Below are 24,728 nucleotides of genomic sequence, written 5' to 3'. Positions count from 1 at the left end.
TTACAGCTATATTATGTGTTGAACTACACAGTCCACAAATAGATAATTTACTACTTGAAACGCTAACTACTAATGCAGTATTGTTGACAAGTCCTCTGTTAAACAGAGCAACAACACCGAAGCTGATAAGTTAGGCTGGAACTGTAGACCCGTAGCTGATTGTCACTAGAAGATACAACATTGTAATGTGTTATTTTCTCTTTTAAAAGGAGTCAATGAACTTACAAAGTGGTGTTTTCCCTAATCCAAACAAAAACGTAATGCCTTCCTTTTGAATCATTTATTTTCCCCATTTTTCACGGTGGTGTGAACCTAAGCTCAAGATGATTGTCAGCCATCATAGATATTTATGCTTTGTAGTTATTCAAAAAGAACAGCTGAAAGTTTACACTCGAACATACTACGGTATATACTTTAGGAGCATTGCTGCCAGTTTACATACGAACCCAACTCATACAGAAACAAACCACCACCACTAGATGCCAGATACTTTGCATGTGCCAGTAGAGAAAACACAAACTTGCAACAGAGCACTGCCACCACGCCCCTTCAGTTACGACAATATCTAGTCTTGTGCATTGGCAATCGTTCTCAGCGGGTCAGAGGTTTAAAGGACTTCAATAAAACGTAACGAGGTATGAGAAATCTCAGATGTACGACAAAATGAAATAAACGGGTCAAATTACCAAAGTCCAGTTTTATGTTAATAAATCCCGCTTAACAAACCAAATAACTCATGAACAACGAATTTGCAAAATAAAATGCAAAAAATAGTAACTGTAACAAACACGCATGTAAAAAACAAAATGTGTAAATAAGGAGTTTCCACCATGAGGGAGTAAATTACAAGTTTTTACCCTGCGGGAGGCAGTTTCAATCCATGGAAACCACTGCTTGTGACGCCCGCCCGCCCCTTGTGAAACAAACTGCAAGTGCCTAGCATTACATGAACCTGTACAAACTATTGTCACGCAGTGCTCAACAATGCACCAAATAATTTACTGTCGCTGTATGAAGAAAATGAACCAAAGTAGTCATATCAGTTAGTTTTAATATCGGTCGTAAAAACGCGGTCTTCCAAATACAGAACACTTGGAAGAACTAGAATTCTCCAAGGCTGAAGGAGTCTTGTACTACTGCAAAGAGTTAAAATAGGATAGTATTTCCAACACACAGTTGCAGCTAAACATATCAATCACGTTGCCTAGAATTTGCGTTCGACCCCCCCCCCCCCCCTCCCCCCAATCACGTACAATACACCTATCTAGTAGACATCTCCACTCTAATATTTCTGAACAGGTGCAGCCAGCCACTACGACTTATTTCAATATAACTGGAACGGTCATGTCAAACAGGAGAAAGATGACCGGCACTATGTCCTTAACATGTTAAAGTGGTAGAACTAATACATGTGCTGAATCACGTCTGTATTTGCACCGTCCCCCCTCCCCACTGTTACGTTCACATTCCTGCTTAAATATTATTTTGAAAGATGAACCCCCCACCCAAACAACCATTTAAATCACTTGTAAGCTCTCAAGGACACTTCAATGTATTTCACTTGCTTGACTGGTCATCTGGTGATGAACAGCAGCAATGCTTGCCTTAGGTGCCTAAAAACATAAGGAAATGTTTACTTTCTAATTTCCAATTATGCTTTGGGATTAGGAAAAAAATGAATAAATCCTCCCTCCTCCCCTCCCATCATATGTCACATGAAAACTAGAGGCAGTCACTGGCATGATCAAAATACAAATGGACAGAAGTCACACTGTAGTTTTTAGTAAAATTCATAAGAGTAAGATATGTTTTATTTCCAGCGCGGTTTTCAAAAGCATCAAATCCCCCACTTCCAAATATCTATAAACATTCTATAGTTTGGTACCATGCGGCGCATAATGCATCCCGAGAAAACAAAAGACAATTACTACTTTCTGAACTCACGATTAATGTGTACAAATTTCACACCAGGATATGCTTCTTAGGATAGCTCAGTGGCGTCACGAATGTGACAGGGAAAACCCACGTCCCTATAACCAAACCAGTTAAATAGCACTCGCGAAATAAAAAGGTGAAAGCGACCCTGCTTTAAAACAGCATTATAAAGGATATAGGAGGAATCGTGGGGGGTCTGGAATGGAATGCCCAGCTAACTCCCACTGCTATACGACGTTACTGGGGTACCTACTCATTTTAGTGGGAAAATGGGCGTTTTACGCTGCCCTGTGATTAGAAATTCATGGATAAAGCTTGACAAACCGAAACGCACGCTATGTCACCAAGACCTTTCAGCTGCAATAGCAATGACTCGTCAGGCTATGAATTGGTGAATGCAGGTTATTGCTGGTGTCCGACTACAAATTTACATACTCCGTGCACCCTGCTCATAAAAACAAACATGCAGAGATTTGGACCGTCAAGATGGCCCAAATCTAAAAGTCTCGAGATGTACACAGGCAATTGATGCAGTCATTGCCACATATATTTTTGTAATAAAAAAATGACGTTTCAAACTCTAATTGTTAGAGATAGTTGCTTTGCATGTGGTAAACAAACAACCGGGAAGAAAACTCGCTGAGGACCAAAGCACTAGGTGGAACACTTGCAGCATTGACATGGACAAACTCAGCAGGTAAAAGGCCCCTGATACAGTCGGTCTTCTCTGTAACATTTAAGTGAAAAGCTGACAAGCTATATTAGTGATAAACTCCCGAGCTTTTAGCCCACATCTACGTCTCCAATCCTTCCCGATGCCTTGAAAAAAAGCACAGTCCAACCTAGCTTGAGATGGACGCTAACGCTTCTTAGCGCACGCAGGATCTATCTGCAGCCTGCGCCAGAAAATTGGGGCGGTGCTTAACAGGTAAGCCCACAGCCAATGAGATGCGGCAATACCTATCAAGTTCGAGTGCTCAGTATGGTATGGAATGGGCTAAGCAAGATGCAGTAGTGGTGGCAGCTGGTCTGGAAGGAACTATGCACTTCAGGGCGAGTCTGCCGCCGCTATAAATCTACGCGCGAGTCCGCCTCCCATTTAAGGCTCCCTCCCCCTGCTTACCCACGGCACTATTGCGAGATGCTTCGGCTACCTTGGGTTGTGTGAGCCACTAACAAGGCACGGATAGTGTTCTCCGTTTTAACGTGTTCATCCTTTCCTTCCATTATTTTTTTTGTTTGCATTTTTTATTGTTTCACGGGAAAACATTATTCCTCCGTTATTAGTCGCCTTCTTTTAATTTTACTTGTCTGTCATTTGGTTTCTGGTTTCGCGGAAGATTGATCTTACACATTTTGGTGATTATTTGAAGTTATTCGGATCTGTGCAGCTTATTTTTTTAGACTATTGATATCTACAATTTATAGAAACGGACTACACCGTCGTCCTTTACCTTATCTCAAAGGTAAGTTTTTGTTTTTTTTTTTTTTGCTTTGACCTTCTGACACTGGAAACGGCATGTGTGGTGTTGTATTCTGATGTATTTTATTGCAATTTAGCATAATGTTTTATTTCTCACAAATAGAGTTGACAGCGGATTAGGAAAGACTGAGCAAGTCTGTGCGTGAAATGTATAGTTTGATCATTTCTGGTTAGCCTGTCATCCAGCCTACCTCCGAGTACAGTCGAGCTCTTCGGTGTGCTGTCAGCTTTGGAAGGACCGTTTCTATTGTAAATAGAATTTACCTTGGTACACCCCCCACATCCACATTTCCAGCTATCCAGGAATAGAAACCTTTGTTAAACTCTTTCCAAACTAAATCTTGGTTTCCGTGCGTCGTTGACCAATTAGTAATTTAAGTGAAACTCAATGTGAATCTTACACTTCTCTACTTGACTGCATTTTATTTGAAATGCTATGGTATGCAGAGTCTGAGCAGTCTTCCAAATGCAAACTGTAAATACCCAGCATGTAGTGTATTTTCGATGATTCATAGGGATCAGCACTACATGGATGATGCATACTCCAGAGCCTTCATCTTTCGATAGTCAAAGTCTTCTTATTGAACCCCTTAAATCTATGGCAATCTATAATTTGGGACCACGATGCTAGGTCTTCAGTGGCAGTCTGTAATACTATTGGCAAGGAATCTCTATTTAAAGCCTCCGTCCTTTCGTTTTAAAAAGACAGAATAAGTGAAATGCAGAAACCAGAAAGTATAATCATTAATCATTTACATAATGACATTAAGCCATTCACTTCATGCCATTTTGGGCACCGGTTGAGAAATAACTTTGCGCCTCATACTGGAATCTAATCTGGAAAGTAACTTTCCATAATTGTAAGCATTTTAATTTGTTAATAAAGGGTAAAACGTATCCAGTATTGCCAGCGGTCCACTGATTTATCGCTACAGCATCCCAGGCGTACTTTACATGGACTGTTACATTTTGTCTAACGCCTTGAAAAGATGCGAGTCATTTAGTAATGTAAAATTCAACACTGGCTGTAGATAACGGATGGGCTAAGCATGTCTTCGAGACAGGCTAACTGTACAGCCCAACTGCTTAACTTAACTTGGGGGTGTCAGCCATAGGGTACAAGTACCCAGTACATACAATGAGAAGCGCTTGTTTTGCACAGACCATTTGTAGGACTGGAGCTCAGCTTTACAGTGTTAACACGTGTGCCATTGTCATTCTTACCTGGGCGCCGTACGTTTGTATCAAGATTGGGCCTCGCGGTACAGCTCAAAGGTGCATTTTTATTGTATGTGCGTGTGTGTTTTGGGCAAGGGCCTTTTCATCGCCCCCCTTCTGAGGCAGTTGTCAACGCAACGTGATAAGGAGTTGCAGGAATCCTGTTAATGGCAATGTATGCGTGCACATAGCGGGGCAGAACACGGGGGACAGAACTTCAAATCCCACCTCTACTGTGTGGTCACTTGTAACTGTACTGTGACCTCCATAGACCAACACTGAAGCTACGTGTAACTGCTTCACATATTCGTAATACTTTATATTCTGTAGCTGTAGCACTGCAGGCACAGATGCGTTGATTATATTTTGCAATGTGGCAAAAGTAGAGAAACATGTTTTGCGAGCCATACCCTGCTTGGGGGGGGGTTGCTTGTAAAGTCAGAGGCATCACTGCATTGAAATTTAAAGATGTAATAAGAATCAAAGCGGAGATGGCTAACTTGTGCATGCTAAAACTATACTATGACCATATTAAGGTTTTTCTTTTGTTTGAGGGGCCTGAAGCAGAGAGACACTGTACATTTGCCATAACTGTGCCCAGAATTTCTGGTATCAACAATTATCCAACTGGACATTCCTTATGGTAGTTTAGTCTCAATTTAGAATGCACTATCAAAAAAAGTGGCACGTTTGACTTTCTAATTTCAAAGATAAAGATTCCAGACCTTTCTGTATATTGTATTTTCTCCTTAGGAGTTGTATAGTTTTTAAACATTTATCCATCCTTTGATGGAGTTAGGGTGGGGGGAGCAGAGATGGTATTTATACTACTTGGCCACACCAGTACACCACCAGACTCTGCATTCTGCTAACCATAACATGTAAAGCCAACTGGTTAAATTTAAAACTAGTAATGTTAAGCATTGTTAATGTTAGTCCAACACAGTTCAGGTGTAAAGAATGCAAACTATTCAAGTAGGAACACTTGTGGGCAAATTCACCCTCACCTCCTATCTGCACTCATTGCCAGGTTTTACAAAACATATCCTTAAATCCACTGTCTGCCATGAGCAGAATGAAAATAAAAAGGTCCTACTTTTTTTTAAATTGAACACAGCCTGGTGTTAAAATTCTGGGGACACAGACAAGTAATATTACAAACTTGCTAACCTAGTTATATACCTACACCACCCTTTCCCACTAATCTCACCAAAAACTTTGACCTTTCATGAAATGCATCTTTTCCTCAATTGTCTTACAAGCTTCTTTGCTGCAAAGCACATTTATAATGCTTATATAAATGCTAGTTTTATAGCACCTTATCTCATTCACTGAGACTACAGCAAAGTCTGCTCCATTAATTTTACAAATATAAATCTCATTACAAAACTGCTCTAATTGAGGAAATATTAAACATTTAAAATATTAAATATATAAAATGTAACACCCACCTCTGAATGTACATTCATTCTGATATGGTAGTCACTTTGTGTATGTAGAAAAGCAAATATGATGTGGAATCTAACAGAATACTGTAGTTTCATTACCAAAACAGATGCATTACAAACACTTAAAATCCACATTATAAAAATTTTACAGTGAAAGTTCTGTTTACTGCGAAGACTCTTTACATACGATGAAGGCATTCAGCTCTGTACTTCCTGATAGTTATAAGAGTGTGTGCATATATAAGTTGCACACAGTTCAGAAAGAATTACTTTGAACAAGACTGAAATGTCACACACAACAGTCCCACCACAGTCAGGACAGTTAATGGGATCTTTTACTAGATGTCCCAAGTGGATATTTTAACTCTGCCTTTGATGTACTATATTGGATATTCCCCCACTGTAAATTTAACACTTAACCAGGGGTACACACACTTACTAAACAAAGGCACTCAAGTCTTCCGAATACTTTGTGTAGTGACCCCAGATTTTCAGTAATCACACTTCGTGTGCAAATCCCTGGAGAAATATAGATGTGTGTGTATATATAGCAACGTAATAGTCACTTTATCTTTGTTTTATCCTGAAATACTACCCTGATGCTCAAGCTGGTGTGCCACCAATACCCCTTTACATTAACTATTGCATGTCACGCTTATACAGTGAATTTCACTTTTATTGGAGTAGTGAAACGTGATTGGAAATGGACTGTTGTAAAGCAACTCTACTGCGCACTAGGCATGGATACAGTCTTGCATTAACTGAAATTAATGCAAGTTATGTCCATTCTGGACAACTGCCAAATTGCTCTAGTCATGGCTGAAGCAGATCCTTGAACCAGTTTATTTACAAAATTTAAGTACAAGTTTGTAAAGCAAACATTTTGTTTGCAATTTTTAGCAAAAATGAAAAGCAAGATAATTGGAAAACAGTGACAAGCATTTCAGCTCAGTTTGTGTTCTAAAATTCTGCTGTTTTGAAAGAGTGGAGGATAAAAGCATTCATTAATTACAAAATCAATTGTGATGCTCCCTTTCCAGGCACTGCTTTGATGCATGCTTGGTATGGACTGATGGGAAACTAAAGCACAGATTTCATATGGTTGGAGATCCAAGAATAGATTTTAGTATTTTTTTTTTTTTTTAGTAACCTGAACACTATCAATATGCAGTCCTCCATGTAAGATCAAACATCAAATGAGAAGCACTCCACCCATTTACTGCAAGCTAAGTGTCTTGACAGTTTTTTCCTCTCTGGCATTCATCCATACACAGACCAAGCATTTTGCACAACTGACCGAATACATTCTGCTGCTTTCAAACGCTGCAGTAAATGTAAATGGCATATTTACACACATTCTCCTTTTCTCATTTCACTTGTGTTGCCAAGTTCTGTACTAGCAAAGAACTACTTGTATGACATCCATAGAATGTTTGATCCATTTTCTGCGCAATATACTTGGATTTCTTACTGAAGAATTGTCTGGTACTGGCAGAAAACACGAGCTTGAGGAACTGTATTCATGTGTATACATGTATATTAACACACGAGCATGGAAGAAATGTCAATGTTTTGTAGTAACATTCAGGTACTGTCAGCAAAAGCCATTGCAATTAACTGCATTACTGCTTATGCAATGAATTGCAAAACTCAAAATGGTCATGTGAAATGTTGAATAGTTTTTTTTTTTATACCAGTTTTCCTGGTATTTCACTCCTACATCAGAGTAGGAATAACAACCCAAGGAAATTGGTGTCCTTTTATTGTCCACAAATAATTCAAAGATTTAACCAAGCTAATTCATCTCTCTGAGCAGGCCGTTAAAATCCAACATTTATCTTTGTGGGCCAGGTTAGTACCACTAGGTTTGTGGCCTATTTTCAGGAGAAATTTGAGCTGTAGTTGGTAATTAGGAGTGGATACCAGGAAAAATCTCTCTTGCTTTTCAGTAGAGTGTGTGGAATAATGTAATCTAGCTGAACCACCACCAAGTTTGGCAGATGGGACCCATTTTGTATATTATCCAAAAGATGGCACCCCATTATGCTGCAGTCTCAGTACTGAAAACCTTGCCATAGACTAATGGATATCACAGTCTGTCCATTCACTTGAAAACCTGTCTTAACAGTTCAAAAATGTGTTCCTAAGATGCAGTTTTACCCACTTTTAATCCATCCAGATTAACTCTAAGGAGAAAGTAATTTTAATAGCCTATCAAGGCAGCAGGCCAACTGACTGTTTGACCCCCCCCCAAAAAAAAAATTGTACCGTTAACTCTCCTTATGGCCAAAGAGGTGCTTGAGCTTTTGTTTACAGAAAGTTTATATACTCCTCCCCGTGACCATGTTTGAATAACTCCCAAACTCACTGCAATATCTAAACCAAAGTGTCTTTGGGGGGGGAGGGGGGTACTTATCAGATTTGATTATTCTGTTAATATGCTATTGCATGAATTATATATACAGTTTCTTTAAATACTTTTACATTCATTATCATGTTACTCTGTCTCAGCAGCATTTTCCTGTCTTGTGGTACATTTATAGAAAAGTGATATTTATGGTTCTACAATTTTTTGTTTTACAATACACACCGCATGTTGTGCAAGCGTTTCTTACAGTGACTGCACTTAAGGCATGTAAATTATTTTGATCAAAATGGCAACTTTTTATTGGGAGGGGTGATAATCTGGAGGCTGCATAAACTGTGGGATAGGAAATATTTTGGCAACACAAATCTTATGTGCCAAAATCTGTTAATTTGTTAGAAAAATCATTTGAGACCAGTGTCTAAACTGCTGCTATAAGCTGCAAATATCTTAACTGCTTGGATTGACCTTTCCACAATCTTATTCAGCTTTTCTGTTTGGAGTTGATGCAGTAACTTACATTTAAAGAATTTGCATGGGGGGGGGGGGGGAGTATAGAAGACATAGCCTTGTAGTGACAAGCCAACAGTGGTGATCAGCAAATGTAGCAATTTATAGCAATCGGCATGTGGCTAGAGATAGTCTGCAACCTGGATGAATTCAGGTTGCTGCCTTTTTTAGTTTCTTCAAATCTTTTGGGTTTCTGATACCTTGATGGGAATGGACCCCATTCCCAAGTCAAAATATGATTAAAGTTCATGAAATTAGTATTGTTTCAATCTGTCAGCCAAAAGTGCTCTTCGCAACACCACAATGCACCCAGTAATGACTCCTATAATTCGTACGGGGTTACATGGATTGGTAACGTATCTAGATACAAGTGTAGATTCTTTTAAAAGACTCATTGCTCCTACTACTGTTGGAACTGTCTGGGTATCTTTCTTCCACATTGTTCTCATTTCTGCTGCAGATACTAATATTTTGACTTTGTCTCTGTCTGTATACAAGACACTGTAGCCAGGTTGCAGTAAGACTATCTGCTGCTTGCTTCACATGGAGGAGGCCACTCAAGTGGTTAAAATCTATGCTGTCTCTTGCTGGTTAGAGCCATGGACAGTAAAATTGGTCTATTTGAAATTACAGCATGCAAGTGTTTACGTTGTCATCTTTTCCTTGAAAGAATAATTCTTACAAATTGGCAGGTATTAAGACTGCTATCCAGAAGATGCCAGATTATAGCTGAGGTTTTCACATTCCTTCTGAAAAGGGAGTCTGGGACTTGCTGGATTGTCATTAAATAAGGGCAACAAAATGTAGTGTTTCTAGTAACAATACAAAATATCTTGTCAACTTTGCAACAGTTTGCATACAAGTATTGCACTTATCTTGAATGTGATTGACAAAGCACTCTACTTTCCTGTTGAAAGTGTATGAGAGCAGTTATTGGTAACTTTGGTACTCTACTTGATGGGACTATTTCTGGAATTGCACCATAAGAAGGTTGCAAGAGGATTGCTCCAGTTAATATCCTAGTGATCAAAATATACAGAGCACAGCTTGCTAAATTACATTTACTGACCACTAGACTCCAGCTGAAAATCTAGCATTGCACTGAATCCTCACCGGAGCCTGCAAATTATAGGCTACCCACATACCAGTACCAAAGAAGCTGAACTATTACAATCTCATCAGATGTGCTGTATTTTATTAAAGCAAAACCAATATACTGAAAGGATTTCAGGAGCTATCCCTTTGGAAGTGCTGAAATCCAGTCTGAAATACTGTAATTAGACAGCACTACTAAGCCTCCATAACGGCTCACATACATGGCAGCTAGTCTGCCAGGCAGCCAAAGAGAATTTGATAAACAGAAAACCTGGGGAATCAAAGTTCACTTCTGCACTGAAAAAGTCTAGATTACTAGGACCATTTATGGTCCCAGCTCTCAGGTTTATTTTTCACCAATTTCCAGCTGAACTGATCCTAATGAGATCTAGCCACTCAGGCTAGATAGGAACATATACTCCTGAAATGACAATCCCTTATAATAAATTGTACTATTAATTGTTACTTTCTGGTAAATATTTACTCTCTATTACCATATAAAATTACATGTGGTCAAGTAGGCAAGTCCATTCAAAGCTATATTGTCATATCTTTTTAAGCTGGTAAGCAAGCCCCTTCAAGGAACTCTGATTCCATAAATTCAGCAGATTTCCAACACAGTTTAGAAAATTAAGTTAAAATGCAAAAGAAAGGTGGAGGGAAAATACCAGCAGAAAGAGGATCTTCAAAAAAATGTGGGAATCACATTGCTTTCTCTACTCCAGGAAAGAGTCCTCATCTTTAGTATTCAGAATTGTTTCACCGTACAAATAATGGTAGGATTACAGGGCAGGTTCAAACCACCTCACTGGAAACTTGTTCACTGTCATATTTTCAGCTTAAGGACTGTAGTTCTCTGACATGGTAAGATTCCTTGATCCCAGTTTTGAAGACACAATGCACACACAGAGCCACTCCACTATGAATGTATGAGTGAGACTGGGCTGCCTTATCACAATTTGTGTCTACAGGCTTCTGTACTACTACTATCCAGCAGGACTCTTTCAGCCCCCAAAGTGGGGGATATACATAGGTGTGTCTGGTTCAGCCTTGCTCCTAGTCTTCTGGTCCTCTTAATTCTCACTCAAGACCCTCTCCAAAGAAACTGAGGGTACAAAATTATTGAATTCATTTTGAACACGGACCAAGGCTTTCAAAAGGCTAACTTGCATATCTAGTAAAATGACTTAAGCAATGACCTCTAGGTATTTACACATTCTGGGAGGATAACCAAGAATCTGACCAACCATCACCACTTCTGAAGGACTTAACATTCAGCATAAATTGTGACAATATACTAGTGCTTTCTTGGAAAATTTGCTTTGGCATGTCTTACTTGATTATTGCAAAATGACAGGAAAATATGTATGAAATTAACTGCTGTTAAAACTTTGACTAACCATTCTATAAAACAGATTGGGAAGGATGCCTGTGAAATCTCCAAATGGGGAAAAGTCATTACAGAGGCAGGTATTCAAAACAGTAATGCAGCGATCTTCAGCCGAAATTACTGGGTGGTGGATCCAAATCCCCAAATATTCTGTACTCGGCTGCCCCGAAACACTTCATACTGAAGTTGTATGTGAAAATACTCCCCCCAACAAGGAGCAGGATTCTCATCTGGGTCACAGCCCTACATCTGTGCCCTAATCTGAAGGGGGGGAATGCCCTTACTTTTGAAACTTCTACACAGTAAAAGAAAAGTCTAGCATCACCTGGAAGTGGCTTCCTAATCTCTTACTGTGGTGTGCAGACTGGATTACAGAAGTTTCAGTAATCAACGAAGCATTATAACTTGTCCCTAGATTATATGATAAATGACAGCCCTGCAATTCTTTATACCATTTTAGTTCTTAAACATATATGTGAGGAGTAAAAGTCCAAGGTTAAGATTACCTCTGAGTATTTCCCCTTCTGAAGGGGTGAAGTTATTTCCATGTATCTATAGCTCAGAAGTATAGGAGATTCGTGTTAGTAGCATATAACTCAGAAGTGTTGGAGATTCATGTTAGTAGCACAGCAAGCCCCTAACAATGTTAGTGAGATTAAAAAGTTAGTTAACTACAGTGGGATTTCAGTAGCAAATTGTACAGTAACAGCTATCTGTGCAGAAAGCAATGTCTGGATGCACATGATCTTGCAGTGTCTGTGTGGAGAAACCCTAACCAAAACTTTCTGCAGTTTACAACATGTGTGCTGCAGTAAGCAGCAATGTAGGCTCTGAGTGCTTTAATTTCAGAATCCATTTTTATCTAATACTAAATATCCAAGGGCAATGCAGTAGTGCTTTTGTTGCAAGATTTGCTTTGTTATATACAACAAAAGGGCAGAGCATACAGATATTACTTATAAGCAGAACATTAAGGGAGAGATTTCTTGCCGTAGTCATAGCAATTCCACTAATATTACTGTCTAGATTCCATATTGCTACTGTTCCAGTCAACTAAACTGTTGATGTAGAGAATTACCTCACTTAATGCTGATTTTGATACTACTGGTTCATGTTCAAGTGCCAGCAATGGCTAAGAACTACTGTCAGACTTCCTTTCTCTGAGAAGGTGGAGAGACTCCGGGTAGTTTCCCCACTTAGCTTTGTCCTCTGAAGGCCAGGTATCTACCTCTTACAGGTGAATTACCTGCAGAGGCAATGTGCATATGCAATACCAGTACAATGGGTGCAAGGTCACCAATGCAGTTTGCATTTGTGGGGGTATTAACTATGAATCTCTTCCCTGTCATCCAAATAGCGGCATAAAGGGCCTTCTCTACCTTGACAGTGGGATATAACAGGCAGTGGTAGGACAAAATATGGTAAAATAGATTTATTCAGTTTTCAGGACTCTGCATTCTGTAGATGCAGATCTTGGCTTTCATGGCTGTAAATTCCTTTTCAAAACACTGCATTATTGCAAAAACTCATGACTGGATCATGCTGTACCCTTTTCTGTCCAAAGGGTGAATTCACAGTAATGACACATTCTGTTTACAAGTCCCCTGTAAGTTGACATTTAATCTGATGTCCTATATATAAGTTCCTAAAGCACCAACTGAAAAAATGTAGAACTGTTTGCAACAAAAATAGACTATCCTAATATTTAGTAATCCTTCTGGCCTAACATATTCGGAAAACTAGATCCTATAGCACAAAACATGATAGACAATTGCCAATGGATACAATCTTCTAAATGATTTCCCTTACAACCCCTACACCAGAAATTCTATCTATAGACCTTTACAATTTTCAGTAAGATGTACTTTCAGTGAAACTTGCCACTTGACTTCTGTATCACTCAAATGAACATTTGAACAAATGTCACAATTGTGTAGTAAATGGTGATTGCAAAGAAAAACTCTTTACTATCAAATGACACATTAAAATATTTCTATAACTTTAGCAGATTACATTTATTACAAATAAAATTCTGGTGAATTCTTAATTTAAAACCATCCACATGCCAGCAAGCTAAAAACCTGCTTTTTAGAAACCTCTGAACTAGCTATATGAATACTTTCTGTCCCCATCCAAGTGAGGCTCATACTTTACTTATGCTACCTGCTTTCTGCTGCAAGTAACAGTACAATTTTCTGAATTCTATATACTATTTAACGGCATAGCACACAGCTATCAAACTTTGGTTTAACTAGCAATCTTGGTACATTGCTGTCTGGCACACCTTATTCTCGAGGCAGTTAACTTTAAACATAAATTTGCACTTAACTAGCATTAGCGTAGCTCTTTCCAAACTTTGATCAAAGTCTATAAACCCCAACTAGAAGCTCATCTGACAGTGTTTTGGCATCGTAAATACAACAGCATAAATTCGCAGCTGCAGTGGCAGCAGTGTTGCAGTGCAATTTTAACTAACTTCATCTGCTATGAGACCCGACCCCCCCCAAGTTCCCACACCACATATAAAAAAGGGGAAAATGTTAACGGCTTCAGACTAGAGGAGTTAATCACTTTCAACCTTCCACTTCTAAAACGTATAACACTACCCCTTCCTAATGTGGAGGACTTGCTAACAACTTTAGGAAGTCCACAGAATAGTTAAAATTATTTAGAAGTGATGTTTACAATTAATATTTGTCAATTGTGGTGGCAATCGGGATAGAACCTTTTAGTGTGAAATAGCACCGACTTTGTAAGGCTTAAAATAAAGAACATTCCTCTTGGTCCATGTGAAATAAGGGACATATTTAAAAAATGGGTGCCAATATAAACGTTAAAATGACTTTTTCACATCTTTAGATATACAAATCAATTTACTACCTTTATAAGTCTAGATTTTTATACTGTAAGTTATAAAAGTGAATTTCCCCGGTGCCGTCCCGAGCGTCCAGATAATAATCACAAAAGGGTCTAATCTATGAAGTTTCTGAGAGCTGAATGTTAAATGGTCCGAAGAGATTTGGAGGTAGCAAAATAGGAGCACACTTAAAAACATGATTTAGTAGAAAGAAAACTAAGCGGAAATATGAGTAGGAGAAGAAAGTTATACAACAGTTCTGCAGGTTGTTTATTTCTGTCTAAACTCTAATAGTAGTTTAATTAAACGCCAGGCACTCGAGTAATCCTCACGTACGCATTCTGTAGTCAATGGGGCTTACTTTCCTTGTAGTTTATTAAAGATTTCTTTACAATGTGGACGTTGTCTAAGTGTTTCATAATACTGTTTGAGTTCATAATTTCCTCAAATTACGCGTCGTTTAACAAACACACAAAGTCGGTATTTCACAATTACACGTAATAAAATCAAAAGCTTGCATTGCAAAATTTAGTGTTAGTGCTAGGTTTGTCTCCCTATTTTGTACGTTGATAAACAGAAGAACCAACTTTGTGTGAAGTCTTTAACGCATCGGTAATTGGTTAAATTACTCACCTACTATAACGTATTGTTTAAAGTGGCTTATCAATCAAATAAGCAGAATGCAGCATTTGTTAAAATGCTTGAATAGAACGCGTTCTTTAAGTCAAAGAATATCAAACTGAAGCACCCAAAAATGCGGGCAATTAAACTAACGTAGCAGGTGCTAATTAGTTTATACGACTCACTTGCTGTTTTCTTATCAAGCCACTTATCAATACAACGGTCTACAGAGATATGTTTAGTAGCTAGCTTGTCCCGTGTGGTTTGGTGGGTGGTGTCAACCGTATTTTAAATATAAATTGAAAACACTAAGGATGAATCTATGAAAGTTTAGTGTTTTTTTAATAAATACATTAAAACATTTCTGTAAGACTAACTTGTCATTGTTAGTTCTATTCTCCTAACAAGTGGAATCCACTTTAGGAGCACGCCTCCCCCTTCAACGTGTTTATTGGTTAGGTTGCATGTCAGTCATGTTTGTATTTTACTTCTCTTCCCGCCGCGAGGTGTCGCGGTCGTCGACTTTAGTTGAGAACGTGGTACGACACACTTGAAAGAAGTAGTGGTGGTTTAAGGTGCGGCTGGTCTGTAGTTTTATTATGTATATATTGTGTTGTTTTTAAGCATGGGCTTCAGTTTTTCTGAAAACGTTCGCCCTTCTATGTTAAAATGCAGTGGGGTCGCGCGACTTGGAAGGCCCATTTTTGCTGCAAAAGTAGAACGCAGTTTGTGCATGAGCTTGAACTACTTGGTATCCACCATTGGTTGAGACTGTAACTAGGAAGTTTGTTGTGGTTAAAAACTTTGTGAAGAACGTTAGTTTACTGCGGCTGTTTAAAACAGCCTGTTTTATTTGAAGGTGTGAAAATCCCTTGAAAGATGGAACATGGATTTTTTTTTAAGAGCTTAGCTTTCCACAGGTTGGTATGTTTGGTACAAATGTCGTGGTTCGACGGCTAACAGGTGTGGGTGTTTAACGTCTGGATGGTCCAGATTTTCTCACTGTCGCTGTAAGATTAAAGAATGTGGACTGTCCCCATTAGTTCTGCTTCCAAATTTTGAATTTGGAGAAGATGGGAATGTTGTGGGTGGAGGGAATTTAAGCTGGCTGTTTGTATGGGCGACTGGCTTTAAACTCCCCCCAGTAGTGGGGGTTGTCGGGGCTGTGCTCTCTAAAAGTGGAGTTTAGACATAAATTGGGGAGAATCGCCGCTGATTGTATAGCGGGTCTACGCAGCTTGACTTGGCAGGATTTTGGGCTGCTTAACTGGTTCTCCTAATTTTTAGGCTACACAGTTGAGTTTGCAAGGCTGGGGTGGTGTCGGGCGGACTGGCTTTAATACAATTTAAATACTCCTATTACAACTGGGCCTTTTAAGATTGGGTCACTCGGTTCAGATATTTCCTCCCTTGTTTTTGAGGAAGGGAGGAGCGAAGTGCAAAACTAAAGTCTTGGTTGATTATATAAGACTTGCCCTGAAAATGTTATCTGGAAATTCGTTATACTGTTTTGATGGCAGGCCAGAGTGATTATTTTACTGTATTGTCCTACGTAGTAATGTTTTGGAAGGCAGTGAAACTTATACCAATTGCCCTTTTTTGTGGGGGAGGGGGTCAGACAAGTGAATAGAGTCGCTGAAAATTTGAGTTATCTAGTTTTAATGTAGAGCTGCCGGTATATGGGTTGTGGATATCTGGGTACGAGCTAATCAAAATAGTTCTAATCAGCGGGCATACATCTGTTTGGAATGGTTAAGTTACGCCTGAATTGAGTTGCCCAACTTAGTCTCTAGTAAAAGACTTCTCTTCCCCTGTTCCTTATTGAATGTTGCCCTCATGCTGTTGAGCAGCTGTTTCTTCCTCTGTTTAGGTGTTTCTACGTCATGTGTTTTGTTGCCCATTTTAGTAGTTGCTATAAGGTTGCAGGTCACCTCTTCATGTGCTTAGTCCTAGCTGTCAACCAATCGGGGACAACCAACAGAATCTGGGACAAATCCAGAAAAAAATCAGGGATACTTTTAAAGTTATTGTTTAACTGGAGACATTGACAGACAATGTAAATATACATTTTCTGAAGTTTTACTCTTGTCATTCTTTGTGTAATTCACTACTCTTCCTCCAAATGTTACTAGTTTTAGGAGGGAGAGGGACAGAGCTAAAATTTGAGTCAATCGGGGACATCCCTGAAAATCAGGGGCAGTTGTATGTATGGGTTATTGCGTGTGGGGACCCCTGGGAAGGACAAGACGTTAGCAAACTAACTGTCCCCCTCTGGGGGAATGAGGTGCATTTTTAAGAGTATCTGCTTATCTATATTTGGGGTTATTTTAAATTTGTACAGACCAGGCTTCTAGAATCTTGCTTTCTGAAATACTTGTTTTTTAACATTCTTGGTTTCCTCCTGAGCCTGCTCACTTTGCTTTCTTGTCACATGGCCCACATTGTTTCCTAGTTGCTATATCTGTCATGTAGTGTGCTCAAACTTATTTCCATGTTTTATATGGTTTTCAGACTTTTTAAATGTCACACTACTCTATCTGATAGTGTAAGAAATCTGGATAGAACCTAAAGTAATGGCCGGACAAAGGCTGAAAAATGGGGAGAGATTTTAAATATTGGTCTTATAAACTTAGTTGCTAGAATAGCAAAATGTGTTGGCATACATTTTCTGAACAATATGAAGTCTGAAATTCATGTATGCCATTTAGTGACTTCAGTCCTTTGTGCTTAACCAGAAAACTGCAAATTTTATAAGGAACACAGAAAATATAACTAGCAAAGTCTGGAGTTCAGAGCTATGCTAAATCTGCCTTTCTAGTTGGTGTCCCCAGGTTCCTGGATAGAGCAGCAGTGGTTTCTGTGTTGCTGGTTCATTCAAGCTTTCTACACGTAGAATTTCCAGTGTGTGGACTTCTCCCCTTACCTTTTCACGTGGTTCAGTGTGCATTTGCATTTTATATGCAGTTGTTGCAATTTATAGTATTGTAAACTTATATTGGCCATGTGACTGCTTTTCTTTGTTCACTTTCTCTTATTTGTTGTAATGGCCTAATACACCCTGTTTAGGATATCCACACCATAGGTAAAATAGAGCTTGTCCTAATTGGCTGGCTGATTTATCCCCCTCCCAATACCACTGATTCTATTCTTAATAGAACATGCCCTCATAATTGACCTCCACACACACACACGTGTCATTAAAATCTTTCATCTGCCTCCTCAAATAACCAAATGTATTCTGAATTGTAATATTTTGCTACCAGGGTGCATTAATTTTTCAGGGACATTATCTAGTGGTCTTGGTAAACTTGCTAAAATTTGTTTGCTTAACCTAACTTAATATACTTGACCAGCAGTCCAGTTTTATATAAATTTAGTATATAAGGTTTCAGGAAGGGTTGCCGAGGAAGCTCAATTTAGTAGGTGGGATGGAGTACTGAGTGTTAGAAATGAATTGGGAGACATTTAGATCCATTTTAACTGATTGTTGTTATGTCTCTATATATATATATATATATATATATATATATATATATATATATATATATGTGTATATATATATATATATATAATATATATGACTTGGAAAGCTTCCCATGCGTGAAGATATAGGTACAGTGAAGTGTAGTAACTTAATATATGTTCTAATTTACATTAAAAGTAACTTAACCACTAAATCAGTTTTCAGTACCATTCCCGAAGTTCCCAAATGTGCAGAGTGCTTTTTTTTCTTTAGCATTTTTTCCTTTTGCTTCTGTCTGCAAAATTGCATTTCATGTTTCGGACACAAATCTGCACTGAATTCTGAAACCCTTGTCTGCACAGTTTCATGTTTGAGTAGGTGCTGGCCTGCAGTTGGATAATGCTGTTATCCCAGAGTAAAAAGTGCTCTAGAAGCGCAATTTCTTGCATATGTGGCTTGTGCTACAGTTTCAGTATATGCTTGTCTGCATATAATACCCTTGTGTGAGATGTATGCAGAATATGCATTCATTATAAAGGTATGGGGGCAGTAGTGTTAAGAATTGTTAGAATGTAACATTTTTATACGTGAAGATTACACAGTTAAAATCTGTAATTTCTTGGACGACCTATAAATTCTAGACTTAAATTGCTGCACATTCATGCAAGTAAGAGGCACCTGATTATTAAAGTGTTTAAGTAGTGCCTTTTCTGTTGAGTCATCTAGCACAGTGGCCAAAGGAAATCTAATTGCATAGTATGTTCACTTGTGTGTTCTGTTAGGTTGCTTTTTTTTTTGTAATCAAGTGAGGTTTTCAACTGGCCTAATGGCAGATATGAGCAGCTAGATGTAACTGCTGAAGGGTGAGTTTGGGGTGGTAGAACAAGTGGCTGTCCTTTCCTGAGTTTGTCAAACATGCATGCAGTATGTTTTTAGGGTCACCTGCATGCACATAATCAGTAGTTAGCCACTGGTGTTCCATAATATTGATGGAAACTTGTGGGTTTTGTGTAGGGGGGCATGTACATTTTGTTGAATAGTAGCTGCTACAATATTTTCAGTTGCTAGGTAGTTTGCACAGGGACGCCCAAATTATAAGAAATTGAGTAGAAGGAACTGTCACTGCATCAAGGGGGGTGCACTGCAAAGAGGTTTTGTAAATGTGTGACATGGGGGTGGGGGGATTAAACTGATCAGCCCTGTGGCAAGTATAGGGGTGTTTCAATTTTTGTGTACTATTGTGTTTTACAGAGCGTCCAGATTCATTAAGTGGAAAACTTGAGTGACCAGTTTAAATTTGGATGACTTGAGCTTGACTAGGCTGTCTGTGCCAGACAGTGCATATTAATTTTGCAGTTGGACCTTTTGTTTCAGTTTTTTAGCAGTGCTGGAGACATCAACTAAACAGATTTTTCCACATTGTTTTCTTTATGGCACTGTACAAGTTTTCCAAGCAGCATTTAACTGAAGTGTGTATTTGTTAACCTTGCAACTTAGATGTTCAGATAAATTTCTTGCATTATCAACTTATTCAGCCTTTCAGTTGTACCCAGGGGTTTCCAAATACAGAATCAACCTTGTAAACATGTAAACAGTTTTGAAGTAGAGGTGAGCACTTTTTTGTAGTGGAATTCTCTGGGTCTACTGTGAACTTGTGTGCTTGCCATTTTGTAGAACTTGGTGTAGCCATAACCAAGTCCATGAGGAGGAAGATGATGCATCATTATGCCCAGTAGTAGGATTCTTGGGTGTAGAAAGTAGTGTATTCCACTTGGGGGTGGGGGGGGGGGTGCCAGGAAAATTAACATGTTTGTGTGACTTTAATATATGTGCTAGTTGTCTTGTTGCTGAATAAGATGTCCCAAGAACTGAAATGGCCCTGGATGTGGGGAAAATGGCATTAATTCAATAGCTTTGGGCACTGTCAGTATTTAGACATTGGAGACCTAATTGGGAGATCAAGGTCTTAATAATTTGAGAAACATTAACTGTGAATGCAGAGCTGGAAACTTCAGTGAAATTGCACCTTCAGTTGTATTGTCAGAAATTACTGTTTTGTCTGAAGCCTGGTATGCCTAAAGCTAGGCCTGTTGGCATGCCTCTCTCCTACGAGTGAAGGACTGGTCTGTCTTGAGCAAATCAATTGGTACTTTTCGTATTGTACTGTTTTGTTCACTGCCAGAGATATGAACATGGGCAGACCATGTAATTTTACCTGGAGAATCACTTCAGAACTTGTAGGATTTATTTTCTGGAAATTATCTTAAGTTGCCTGTGTTTGAGTTGGGAGTGGCAGGGTGGACTTCAAGCTTCTACCATCCATTATAAAAGATGGAAGGGGATTGCTGGAAAATGTGCTCAGGGTTACTGTGCTTTTTCTTTGTTGTGAAATAGATTTTGTTGCCCCTACCTTTTTATTTTAATTTTTTTCCCAGCTGTTAGGATTTGTACTCTTTGAGGTATTGGTGTGCAGAATCTCTCTCCCTGGAATGGGAGGGAATAGGAATGAGATGCTGTGATCGGCAGACCACCTTTAGTTTGGTAGTTTCCTTTGTTTTTATTTAAAGGAACATCAACCCACTGAAGACACTTTTGAATGTATAAATTATAGACTCCAGAAGGGCTTTGGGCTTTTTTATAAGTAGACTTCACTCTTGAGTAGCTGAGGCAGTAGATTTAATGCACCCTTGCAATACATTAGTGTCTCAGCTTATGCAGAGTTTTTCTTTTCCTCTTTAGTATTGAAGTCTTGCATTTCCAATATGATCTGATGGTGCTTTTAACACCTTAATTTGATTTTTCTTTATATGGTTACAGCATCACTTGTGGTGGTGACCAGTGTGCATATTTACTGTTCAGAGCTGTCCGTGACCTCTGCAGCTGCATTATCTTTGCTGTAACTTTTTTATTGTAGGCATTTTATTGTATTCTGTAATAGCAGACCTTTAGTGCTTAAGTTCAGAATTTATGCAGTAATGTTTAATGCATTTTGCAAAGTTTTGCAAGTATAAAATAGGTTTTCCAACAAGATGGCCTGTGTGAGATTAAAAGGACATGGATTGATCTGAAACTGGATACCTGACATCCTGCCAAGATCTCTTTAAGTGCAGCATTTTCTGTAAAAGCTGTTCTAACTTGCTGAAAATTTAAAATTCAGCACCGCTACCAAGACTGTCCAAGAGGAAATGCTTGCAAACCAGCTATTACGGGGAGGGTGCATTATGGATGAGTATCAAACACTGCTTTCTGCTTCTCCTAAGACACTTGAACTGGAGATGGTTTTGACTGTCTCAAAAGTAGGAAATTACGCTTTGTCTTCATGATGCAGTTTAGTTTAAGTAATAAAACCCCAGTGTGTGAATTGGGTCTCTTGCTCAAATATCTGCAGTGTGATGTAGCCTTTCTTTGAAGGCTTTGTCCTGTGAGCCTTCTGTAGTAGGTAATTTGCAGTCAAACCAGGATTCTTTTGTTCTGTGACAAAGTAAATGGCTAAAGGTTAATTGAATAATTTGAGTAGGTGAGAATACGGATGTATAAATTGATGCAGAACGGCTACACTAGTGGTTTTGCAAGACAGTGATCTGGGCTAAATGATGCCACAGGGCGCAGATGAATGCCTGCTGTTTCCATTCCCCACCATACATGGTATGGCAGTAGTGCTGCAAATCTGTGTAAAAGTTTCTCTAATGAACAAAAGTAAAGCAAACCTACATACTGATATCTATTGTGGGTGGTTACTAGTGCATACTGGCACTTTTAGTGATTGTGTACTCAAACACGTGTCCCAGTCATGTTACCATGCAGGAAAATTGCATTTGTAGTAAGGCATCTTGTTTTAATGGCTTTCAAGCTTGATTTCTCTGTGCTAGAGGAATACAAGGAAGTGACGTGGTTGGTGGCACCTTTCAGTGAGTAGCATGACTGCTATATTCTGTGATCACTGGAGGATTGCCAATATTTCTGCATGCAAGTTCATGTTTTTGGCATGAGTTTAGTTGATGGGTAGTCCAAATAAGGTTTCAAAACTGTGCTCCTTGTTCTCAGTTTGTTTTGAGGCAGCATTTGACTAGTGTGAACTGGTAACGCTGCAGCCAATGGCTTTACTGTCTAGGTAAAGCATTGTGAATTGCATTACATTTTCAGTGACCACAGCTTATATAGTGTGCCAGGTAGCTTCAGAGCATTTGCCTACTAAAACGAGGCTTGGTTGTTATGAAGTCGCATAGCTTGCTTAATGGGATCTGTTTAGGAATTGAGGACATGTGAGGAAATGTACACAGGAGCTTCTGCCAGGGTGGTTGGTACTATTCATTGAACCTCTACTGTCTAAAGCAAAATTGAAACCCTACTGCTTACTTTTGAAACTTGGGGAGGTCTTGGAATATGTGAGGGGCCTCCAGTTACAAGCTGCTGGCATGGCCTGCTTGTCTTCAGTTGATTCAAATCCTTTCGCTGCTTGGGTTACTTTTGATAGAGCCCTGTTGAATGGGTGGCTGTGGTAGATGCTAGTTGGCCTCCAGAATTTGAGATTACACCCATCTATGCAGGGTGCATTTTACCTGTTTTGATATAGTCAGAAATCTTAACCAGGCCAGCTTAAATTGACTGCCAGAATCTCTTTGGTATGTAAATGTCTAAAATGAGCTTTCAAGAAGCTCTGCATGGTACTGGCAGTGTCTTTAAATGCAAGACTGCTAAACATTTTTGCTTTGGATAGAACAGGAAGGGCTGGAGCAAAGTGCGTTTGGGGAGTTGTAACACCAAAAAATTGACAGTCTTGTCTAAATTGGTTGTAATTCTTGTTTTCAGTACATCTTAAAAGATTATCTCTACTAAACATAATGTGTGAACAACAATTATGGTATTACCTGTTAGACTTTTTAATTGTTATGTCTAAACACTGTTTATGTAAATGTGCAGTCGTGTTATCTGCTATATTTTATAACTGTGTAAACCACAATGTATGTACATTGTGTATAGTATGTTAGTATGCAATTGTTCTCCAGACTTTCTCCCCTGTCCTCTGCTGAAAGCGGCTCTGTCCAGTCAGACCTCCCCAGTAAACTAATGTAAAATAACTGTGGACCATTGCTGTGCTTGACTTTAAACATTGGTATCTTTTACTCTTAAGAATGTACTGAATCACTGACGTGCTGCTGGGGAAACTTTAGTGGGGGTGAGGAATGGAGCAAAGATTTTTTGAGCTTTCATTATGGCACACAGTTTACCTCGTTGGACAAGGTACATTTCTAGTATGCCTTTGTAAATTCTGCTGGACAGCTGAAGTAGTATGTGACTAAAGCGTATTTAAAAGGTTAACAAGCAGATTTTCATTCTGCTCAAGGAGATGACTATAAAACAGTTTAAACATTGTATGCATTTGTGTAGGTATACTGTAGCCAGTGCTGTAAACTTCTCATTCTCAGACTACTACTGGCCTTCCTTAACTCGGTTGTATGTGTACATTAATGTGTTTTCCTTGTATTCATTCCTAAGCCTTGGCTGAAGTGGGCAATCTACCACAGTGTAGCTTTCTTACTGGTACCATCTGTGGAAAAAGCTTTGCCTCTCCCTCCTAATAACTGTAGTATAGGTATAGCATTGTTTTTGGGCAGAATAATACTTAAACTTTGCAGTTTTGGGGACAATTCTGTAAGTCATATGCTGGTTTGTCATGGAAACTTTAAAATAAATTGGTATGTATTACACAAGAAAATAGCTTTAAAATGTATATAGTACTGACCTTTTGCTCTGTTCTAAAGTGCTGCATTCCAAAAAGATGAATTTTCTTTCATTTGATTCCAGAAATAGTGATGCATTTCTGTGAATTTTTACCATTTAAACAATCTGTGTTTTAAGTGTGTTTTTATACAGGAATTGCCTGTTAACTTGTAATGCTGACCCTGCCTGTAGAATGTCATGTTTTTCAGTTTGGCTTCAGCATAACTAAGGCTAGCAAATGGCTTTGTTTACACATTTGTGAAGTCTACACTTTATCATTCAAAATTGGCCAGTACTATCAAAGAAGGTGTGCTTGTGTGTAGTATCTTTAATTGCTGTTAAAGGCTTATTGAAGTTTCCACTTTAAGCAGAGTGGCTATAGTGGAGCTTTGCAAATTCAACTGTAAAGCTTGCACAAGCATATTGGAAGATAAAGGTAGGATTTCCTTAGTATGGGGAATGTATGGACAATCTAGTACAAATTGCAGTTGTCTAGTGCAGTGTCGTAGCTTCAGGCTGCTCTTTAAACAACCTACTGATTTTTGTAGGAGGTAAAGATATTTACAAAAGTAGTTGGCACTTCAAGATGACCAAAACAAGATGCTAGAACTATCATACTACT

At 38.8% G+C, this 24,728-nt stretch overlaps 1 protein-coding gene across 5 annotated transcripts in view; it reads left to right on the top strand.

Annotated features, from left to right (window-relative positions):
• Nucleotides 1–2,922: 2,922 nt before the first annotated feature.
• The window catches only part of ELAVL2 (ELAV like RNA binding protein 2), a 1,537,668-nt gene continuing 1,515,862 nt past the window's right edge, over nt 2,923–24,728 (top strand). For 3 of the 5 annotated variants that reach the window (XM_044061279.1, XM_044061277.1, XM_044061275.1), the window contains exon 1: nt 2,925–3,401. The gene's annotated coding sequence lies outside the window, so the exon portion shown is untranslated. Of the gene's footprint in view, nt 3,402–15,442; nt 15,498–24,728 lie in introns of those variants that run through there. The other 2 variants (XM_044061280.1, XM_044061276.1) reach the window with 2 other exon arrangements.

This window comes from Protopterus annectens, chromosome 2.part0 (assembly GCF_019279795.1).
Source record: "Protopterus annectens isolate FY-2018-M chromosome 2.part0, PAN1.0, whole genome shotgun sequence".
Taxonomy (NCBI): domain Eukaryota; kingdom Metazoa; phylum Chordata; order Ceratodontiformes; family Protopteridae; genus Protopterus; species Protopterus annectens.
Note: the sequence above shows the minus strand (reverse complement) of the source record. Positions and strands in the feature narration are given on the sequence as shown.